Source organism: Nycticebus coucang, chromosome 9 (genome assembly GCF_027406575.1).
Source record: "Nycticebus coucang isolate mNycCou1 chromosome 9, mNycCou1.pri, whole genome shotgun sequence".
In the NCBI taxonomy this organism is placed as follows: Eukaryota; Metazoa; Chordata; class Mammalia; order Primates; family Lorisidae; genus Nycticebus; species Nycticebus coucang.
The window spans coordinates 50,874,872-50,884,371 of record NC_069788.1 but is presented as its reverse complement, the minus strand read 5'-3'; the positions used below and the strand labels follow the sequence as shown (position 1 = coordinate 50,884,371).

The following is a 9,500-nucleotide window of genomic DNA, read 5'->3' as shown; positions in this document are numbered from 1 at the left end:
TTGACTAACACCTGTCTTTGTGATAGCCAAAACACTGTAGAATGTTATGGCAAATACACACTGAATGCTTCAGTGTTCATCTTTAGTATGCTATGAAACTGACAATACTATGTTACATTTGCACAAGTACAGTTAGCAATATGTGTAATTTGTTGCAGATTGTTAAAATAGTTGGCTTTAGGACAGAGATTTTGCCAATGTGAGATATAGTGCAAAGAAATGAGAACATCTGGATCATTTAGTATTTTTTTATCTGTGCAATAAACCCTTCATGTTTTCCTGTTGTGGAAGGTGCATCATCAGTACATATGCTAAATTTACCCTATTAAATTCAACTTCATGACATTTATCTTGAAAGTTGTTGTCTGTGTTTTATTCACAAGAGTACCCAAAGTGAGGAAATTCTTCATAGTAAAGAAAACCTTCTATTATGACCTGAAAGGAGTATAAAACCTATGCTAGGCAGTAGTGTTAATTGAGTCATCCAAAACGATTGAATAAATATATTTTTTCTTTTGAAGTACTGCATGAAATTATTTTGTTAAGTTGAAGACTAATTCTGCTTCTAATCGGTTATTTTTTTTTCTCAGATAAGCATAAAGGTACAAATGTTTACATTGCATTGTTTTCATTGCTAAGATAAAGTTCAGGTTGTAGTTGAACCCTTCACCCAGGGGGCACGCTGAACCCTTACTTTATGCACATTAGATGAGATCCCAAGTTATGGTTCTTGAAAGGGGCAGTTGTTTGTATTTTGAACTCATATAGGACCCAAGGATACTACAACTTCAACAACACATTCTTTCGCAATTTTTTTTTTTTTTAAGATGGGGTCTTCCCTTTTTGCCCTTGGAAGAATGCCGTGAAGTCATAGCTCATAGCAACTCAAACTCTTGGGCTCAAGTGATCCTATTGTCTCAGCCTGTCCAGTAGCTGGGTTTACACGCACCCACTACAATGCCGGGGCTGTTTTTTAGAGAGGGTCTCACTCTTGGTCGGGCTTGTCTCAAACTCCAGAGCTCAGGCAATCCACCTGCCTCTGCCTCCCAAAGTTCTAGGAGTACAGATGTGAGTCACCATGCCTGCCACCTTTCACAATTTATATCATTGAATGACTTCCTGCCCCCCTCAAAGTTTATAAGCTACTCTCAAGTTGCTTCAATGACATTATTTCCAGGTCTTATTGCTATTTGAAAAAATTGTCTTTGCTTTTGTTTTTCATTCTTTAATTTCTGCAATACAACCTTTCATGCCTCTTCTTCTAATATAAAATATTTTTGGTCCTTAATGAGTGTTAACATTGCTGATAAGAAATGAACTTCTTTAATGTTGATATTGAAAGCAAGCAAATTAGCAGAAATAAGACAATATTGCAATTCCCAATCCTCATTAAAAAATCTATTTTCTTCCTTCAGCATTTTCTTGGTCTTCTTTGACATGATTGACTGTTAAGAAGACAGAATTAAAAATACTGTTGAACTATACAACTACTCACAAATTCCACTCCAAACAAAAACACAGTGCACCTTTGTCAAAAGCTGATAACAGATTGAGGTACTCAACTCCTGTAAACTCTTGTACACCAGCCTCCCCTGGTAATGGTGCCAGTCAAGTGGGGGAAGTCAGAACTAAATAATGAGCATAGCAGCCATCAATTTAGCCCTTATGACTTACTAATGTTCTAATTGTACCAGTCAATCTGGGAGGATTATTTTGTCAAAAAATTATTTTATTCATTGGTATTTTAAATACAAACAAAAGACAATAACAATAAAAGGATTTGTTCATAAACTTAAGATTCAGTTAAAAGGCTACACTTAAGAACCTAGAAGGACACATGTGGCCTCAGAGCTTGAGGTTCCCCACCCCTGTTCTAGGGGCTTGGAGTACTACAATACCCATTCTCATATCGTCCAGTGGACTTCCAACTTTTTTGTGTTATTTCTTTGTCTCTAATTTGGTATTTCTTGTGGTGGGGGTAGGGTGGGGGTTTCTCTATGTTGTTCTTGTACCTGAGCAAGGGGGTATTCTACTTTTGAATTATCAGTCTTGTCTTCTTCCCCATCAGACAGGAAGTCTGGGGGACTAGGTGGACTTGCCAACCCCAAGTCCACATGTCCCTCTTCTCAAGCACACTCTGGGTGCCAAGTCTTGAGATTCCAGGCCCAAGTAGCCCTAGCCACCTTCCAGAAAAATGTTGATTGATTGGGCGAGGGCACACCATAATCTGGTTTTGGTTTGAGATTGGGTTAAAATTGAAATTTGGAGGAATTAAAGGATGCTTCTGCTCTGATTTACCTCCCCCCCCCCCAAAAAGCATGGAAACCATGTATAAATATGAGAGATGCAGATGGGTAGATAAGGATGTCTTTCATTCCCCTCACCCCTCTTATCTAAGGGATGAAAGCCTGGAGTTCAGCTTTGTTTTTCAGGACTGATGGTGTTTATCTCATCAATTCTTTATAACCCATGTAAGCAAGCGACCTGGAGGTAAAGAAGGGTTGAAAAAAGTAGATGGGCTGGGTGGGGAGGAGTAGAGTAAAGGGAAAGATTTATATTTGGTAATCTCTATCTCCTTCTTGAATAATTACTCTTTTCCCTTCATCCTCTAGATTTCTGGAATTATGGTTTCCTCAAACTTCCTATTCATTGAAGTTTCTATTACTATCTACTGATCTAAATTATTATAACAATGTATCAGTTTGCAAATGTTTTTGAAAGGAATTAGTAACCATGTTAACAATTCCCATTAGTTTCGCTATTTCTAGTCATTCTTTTTCTGTGTCTGATTTACATAACACCTCGAGGGAAAGAATCATCCTTAAAAATTCCCTGAAATGCTTCTTTTTTTTCCTGTCACTTCTCAGAAAGCTTCAAAGTTGTTTTTTTTTGGGGGGGGGGCAGGGGCGGCTCTGGGACATTATGCAAGCTCTTCAGCATAAAAGCTTAATAAAATAGAATTTTTTTTTTTTTTTAGAGACAGAGTCTCAAACTGTCGCCCCGGGTAGAGTGCTGTGGCATCACAGCTTACAGCAACTTCAAACTCTTGGGCTTAAGTGATTCTCTTGCCTCAGCCTCCCAAGTAGCTGGGACTACAGGCACCCGCCACAACGCCCAGATATTTTTTTGTTGCAGTTGTGACTGTTGTTTAGCAGGCCTGGGCCAGCTCTGGTGTATGTGGCTGGCGCCTTAGCGGCTTGAGCTACAGGTGCTGAGCCTTTTTTTTTTTTTTTTTTTTTAATAATTTTAAAACTCTTGTTATATGGTTAGTACTCTTCAACCACCTCAAATCCTTTGAGGCTACTTATAAAAGCAATAATAAGTAAACTCTTGGGAGGATATTGACAAACCCTGAGAACATAACTTGCCATATGTTCAGGGTTAAATGTGTGGGAAAAAGTTTGTAGGTAGTGGCAGCACTGGTAAATTTGATTAGATAAGGATTCATGAAAAAATAAGCCAATGGTGATAAAGTTAGCTGTGGAGGACTTAAGCTCTGAGTCTTGTACCCTAACAGGAAAGGGCCCCTGAAGATTTGTAAGCACAGAAAGGATCTTTTGATGGTGGCAATACCAATTAGGAGGACCATTTTGGAGCCTATTGCAATACTGCTACAAAGGACATTAGAGGGAAAGAGTTAATAGAAATAGAAGAATGGGCAGAGGTGGATAAGAATCAGGACAGTCAGTGCCATCCTCTCAGCTACTGCTAAGAAGGAAGCTGAAATGGTCAAGGAGAGAAATGTCTTAGAATAGAGAAACAAGGAGGAGCACAGTAATGAAGTGAGCCAAACACAGAGAAAGAGAGCGAGCTGAAGAGATACACATCTGATAAAGAAAGAGGAATTTGCTTCCACTTTTGGGAGAGAAATAAGTTCTCCCTTTCAACAGGTGTGACTTTGTAGTTCTCTGACCATTTTGCAGGAAATCTACCCAGACAGAACCCAAAAAGAAAACTCAGAATGAACTATGTAAATTGAAAGGAGGACTAAGAATAAGTAGAAGAAAAAGAGTAATTAATTAGCACCATTCCTTCCTCTTCCCATTCTTTCAGGTCGATGGAGAAGGAGAAATGAGTTGTGTATTTAACAGGTACCTATTTAGAAGCTACTGTGTATGTACTGGGCTCTATTCATTAAGACCACGTCAACTACTAGTCAGAACAGCTACTCAACAGCAACAGCTAGAGATCATGATGGTAGTCCCCTGAACACCATTCGCCCTGTCACACTCGCTGGTCTATGCTAATGCTCCTGCTTTCTTGCCTGGTCTGCATTGCCTGGCTTACTTTTTCCCTCCTGAGCTCTTGTCGATTGGTTTAGCTTGCCAAGCCGCATCTCACCAACAGAGCCCGTGCTGTGTGCTTTCTTGTCACGGAGAGAGGGGCTCGCTCTCTGTCCGCCAGCCCAGAGTCGGTGCTGGGTTGCTAGGATGCTGGTACTCTTATACCTGAGAGCCGGCGGGGAAGGGTAGAGGGAAGAGAGGAAAAGGACGGGAAACGCTGACTTCCAGTTCAGATTAGGAGGAAAGCCTAGCGAGTTGAATCAAAGTTTCTGACTCTATCGAGAAAAAAAGCAAAACAAAACTTTCTTTTAATTTATAGAGATTTACTTTTCCATTTCTTAGGTTAATCCCCAAACTATAAAAATTAATAATGGCACACACTAGGCACACGGTCGTCATAATAATTGGAGATTATATCCTTTTGAGGCAAATATTCCTGAGTGTCAGGATGGCCGAGTGGTCTAAGGCGCCAGACTCAAGTTCCACTTCCTCAAGTTGGGGATTCTGGTCTCCAGATGGAGGCGTGGGTTCGAATCCCACTTCTGACATAGTCTTTTTCTGCCCCCCCAACCCCCATCCGTCACTTTCTCAGCCAATTCTTTTTCTACTTCTCTAGACCTTTTCTCGTTTTCCATTCTAAAATGACGAACCCTTAGTGAGGTCTTCCCCTTCTTTTTTCATCTTGTTCTCTATGTGCTCTTTGCTCTGGTTATTTCATTAAAGGCACATTTACTAAATGCACACTTACCCAGGGACGCCCTCAGGGTAACATTAATCTGATGGGAACAGAAAGACAGGTACAAGGACTCTGTGATTATGGTCTGGTCCTGTGCTAATGTATTATCAGGATTGCACATTACACATCATACTAGCTTCTAGAATTCATCCAAAAATTGTAGTATTGGAATTGAAAGCAGCACGGTTCGCTCTGGTAAGCCAAGGAAAAATACGCGACATGAAAGGTTCCACCGAGATTTGAACTCGGATCGCTGGATTCAGAGTCCAGAGTGCTAACCATTACACCATGGAACCCCGCCTAAAGCAGGATGGGCTTGCGCTCCATCTGAGTTCTCTTTGTTGTTTTCTCTTCCTCAGAACGGAATTAAAATATCATTTAAAGTGAAACTTTTATGTTTCTTCCTAATTTATTTTAAGCAATTTTTACGGGAGCAGTGTTTTTGATAGAAAATCTGTGCGCTTCACAGCAGCGGGGTGATAGAAGTGACAAACACTGGGGTGGGAGGGGCCCTATACTTACTCACCACGCCTTCTGCCCAGGTATCTTTCCCTGGGGCAGTGCAGGATTCTGATCCAGGAATTTGGTTACTCCTGGAGATTTTGATTTGCTTTCATTTCCAACCCAGGAAAGGGCAATTTGGATTTCAGTCTCACAATTGGAAACGGAGAAAAGCAAAATACAGTATTTCCTTGTACAGCTTTCTGTGTTCTTTCTGGGTATCTGTAGACTCAACCAGAAACCTCAGAGTATCTTGGCGTCTCTCTTCCCTTGAACTCCTCTCACTCTATCCTTTCCTGGTTTCTCCTGGTACTTCACCTTTCCAGTAATTGTGGAGCTTGAACTTTGAAAATCTGTCCTCTTGCTCCAAAATGCCTTAAGTGCAGGACTGAGTCTCTTTTTCTTTTCCTTCTTCTTTTTTTAGTATAGCATGACATTTGACGTCTCACTCTGTTCCATAGCTCAAGGTCTCATTAATTTGTCAACATTTGCTGCATCACCATAAATGAAAGGATGAGTGAATGAATGAATGAACGAATAAATACTCAGTGTGATAGTCCACCTTTAGATTTTTTGGAGACTTTAGACATCTTTTTGCCTTCACTCAATAAGCTAAATTTGATGGGCTAAAGGGAATTAATTTCTTTTTCTTCTTCTTCTACCCCTCCTCCTTCTTTTCCTCCTTCATCATCTTCTTTTACCTTTCTGGGTCCCAGCTCCCAGGTGGACATTTCTGTGTAAAGATGGCCTCACAAACAGATAACCTAAAGTGTGAATGACCAATCAAGGATGTCATAGTGCTGGACATAGTCATTTATTTTTTCAAATCTTAAGATAACATCATTTATCTAGTAACTGTAAAAACAACATATAACAAAAAGACCATATATATAGTAGGATCAGAAGAAATACTCAGGCGTAAATTATTACTTTAGTCAATATAGACATAAATTATTGGCCATCTATGCTTTATGTGTCTCTGGTACTCTCCCAAAGCTGCGTTGCTAAGAATCTCTTGAATCATTTTTCTGGCATTCATTTTTGTTGTTGTTGTTATATCTCTGACTAAGAAAGGTACCTGTCACAAAATGCCTGCATAATAATGATAGATTGAATTGAATATATTTTGGGAGAGATGAGGATGGAAACAATTAAATTCAAAGACTTCTGGATAAATGAGTGTAAAGTGTTCTTAAAGTATCTACCCCCCAACAGCTTCCTTGAATCTGGACACCGTGAGTCTGGGGAGATAAGACTCCAGGCATCTCTGGCTGGTGGGATCTGCCTATAATCATCCCTTTAAGGATACAGGGAGTCAGCGAGAGACCTCTGGACCCCAAGAGGAGGACAAAAACAGTGGAAAACTGGTACAGGAACTTAAAGAGCAAGAGGAAGTGAAAGGAAAATTAGGGCAAGGAAACAGATAAAAGAAATCACTCATGAGGAAGAATCAGCAGAAAACTCCAGGCAACATGAAGAACCAGTCCAGAACAACCCCTCCTAGGGACCATGAGGTAGCTACTGCAGAGGATTCCACCAATAAAGAAATGTTAGGAATGACAGAAAGGGAATTTAGAATACACATGATGAAAACAATGAAGGAAATTATGGAAACAATGAAGGAAACTGCTAATAAAGTGGAAAATAACCAAAAGGAAATCCAAAAAAAGAATCAAATAAGAGATGAACAATATGAAGAATATAGAAAGGATATAGCAGAGCTGAAGGAACTGAAGCAGTCAATTAGGGAACTTAAAGATGCAATGGAAAGTATCAGCAACAGGTTAGACCATGCAGAAGAAAGAATTTCAGAGGTAGAAGACAAAGTTATTGAGATAACTCAGATAGTAAAAGAGGCAGAAAAGAAGAGAGAGAAAGCAGAACGTTCACTGTCAGAATTATGGGACCTTATGAAGCACTCCAACATACGAGTTATAGGAATCCCAGAAGGGGAAGAAGAATGCCCAAGAGGAATGGAAGCCATACTAGAGAATATTATAAAAGAAAATTTCCCAATATCACCAAAGATTCTGACACACTGCTTTCAGAGGGCTATCGGACCCCAGGTCGCCTCAACTCTAACCGAGCTTCTCCAAGACACATTGTGATGAACCTGTCCAAAGTCAAGACAAAAGAAAAGATTCTGCAAGCTGCCAGAAGTAAGCGCCAGTTGACCTACAGGGGCAAATCATTCAGAGTGACTGCAGACTTCTCTAATGAAACTTTCCAAGCAAGAAGACAATGGTCATCTACCTTTAATCTACTTAAACAGAACAATTGCCAGCCCAGAATTTTGTACCGGGCTAAGCTAAGCTTTAAAATTGACGGAGAAATCAAATCATTTACAGATATACAAACATTGAGGAAATTCGCCACAATAAGACCAGCTCTACAGGAAATACTTCAACCTGTTCTACACACTGACCATCACAATGGATCAGCAGCAAAGTAAAAACTCAGAAATTAAAGGACAGAACCTAACCTCCACACTGATGCAAAAGATAAAACTAAGCAATGGATTCTCACAAAATAAGATGAATAGAACACTACCACACTTATCAATTATCTCAATAAATGTTAATGGCTTGAATTCCCCACTGAAGAGACATAGATTGGCTGACTGGATTAAAAAAAACAAGCCATCCATTTGCTGTCTGCAAGAAACACACCTGGCTTCAAAAGACAAATTAAAGCTCCGAGTCAAGGGTTGGAAGACAATTTTTCAGGCAAATGGAATTCAGAAGAAAAGAGGAGTTGCAATCTTATTTTCAGATTAATGTGGATTTAAAGCAACTGAAGTCAAAAAAGACAAAGATGGTCACTTTATATTGGTCAAGGGAAAACTACAACAAGAAGACATTTCAATTCTAAATATTTATGCACCCAATTTAAATGCTCCCAGATTCTTGAAGCAGACCTTACTCAGTCTGAGCAATATGATATCTGATAATACCATCATAACAGGGGACTTTAACACTCCTCTTACAGAGCTGGACATATCCTCTAAACAGAAATTAAATAAAGATATAAGAGATTTAAATGAGACCCTAGAACAACTGTGCTTGATAGATGCATATCGAACACTCCATCCCAAAGATAAAGAATACACATTCTTCTCATCACCCCATAGAACATTCTCCAAAATTGATCATATACTGAGACACAAAACAAATATCAACAGAATCAAAAGAATTGAAATTTGACCTTGTATCTTCTCAGACCATAAGGCACTAAGGGTGGAACTCAACTCTAATGTTCGACCCCACACAAAGTCATGGAAATTAAACAATCTTCTGTTGAATAACAGATGGGTGCAGGAAGAAATAAAACAGGAAATTATTAACTTCCTTGAGCATAACAACAATGAAGACACAAGCTACCAAAACCTGTGGATACTGCAAAAGCAGTTTTGAGAGGAAAATTTATTGCTTTACATGCCTACATTTGAAAAACAGAAAGAGAGCGCATCAACAAACTTACAAGCCATCTTATGGAGTTCAAAAAAGAAGAACAATGTAAGCCTAATGTCGGTAGAAGAAAAGAAATCTCCAAAATCAAATCAGAGATCAATGAAATTGAAAACAAAAGAATCATTCAGAAAATTAATGAAACAAGGAGTTGGTTTTTTGAAAAAATAAACTAGATAAACCATTGGCCAGACTAACGAGAAATAGAAAAGTAAAATCGCTAGTAACCTCAATCAGAAATGATAAAGGGGAAATAACAACTGATCCCACAGATATAAGAGATCATCTCTGAATACTACCAGAAACTCTATGCCCAGAAATTTGACAATGTGAAGGAAATGGATCAATATTTGGAATCACACCCTCTCCCTAGACTTAGCCAGGAAGAAATAGAACTCCTGAACAGACCAATTTCAAGCACTGAGATCAAAGAAACAATAAAAAATCTTCCAACCAAAAAATGCCCTGGCCCAGATGGCTTCACACCAGAATTCTATCAAATCTTCAAGGAAG

General features: G+C 39.2%; 2 non-coding genes across 2 annotated transcripts; one reads left to right on the top strand and one right to left on the bottom strand.

Annotated features, from left to right (window-relative positions):
* Positions 1-4,725: 4,725 nt before the first annotated feature.
* Positions 4,726-4,831, top strand: TRNAL-CAA (transfer RNA leucine (anticodon CAA)). The gene is made up of 2 exons: positions 4,726-4,763; positions 4,786-4,831. It is a non-coding gene; the product is annotated as a tRNA-Leu (tRNA).
* Positions 4,832-5,243: 412 nt separating this feature from the next.
* On the bottom strand, positions 5,244-5,315 carry TRNAQ-CUG (transfer RNA glutamine (anticodon CUG)). The gene has a single exon. It is a non-coding gene; the product is annotated as a tRNA-Gln (tRNA).
* Positions 5,316-9,500: the final 4,185 nt, after the last annotated feature.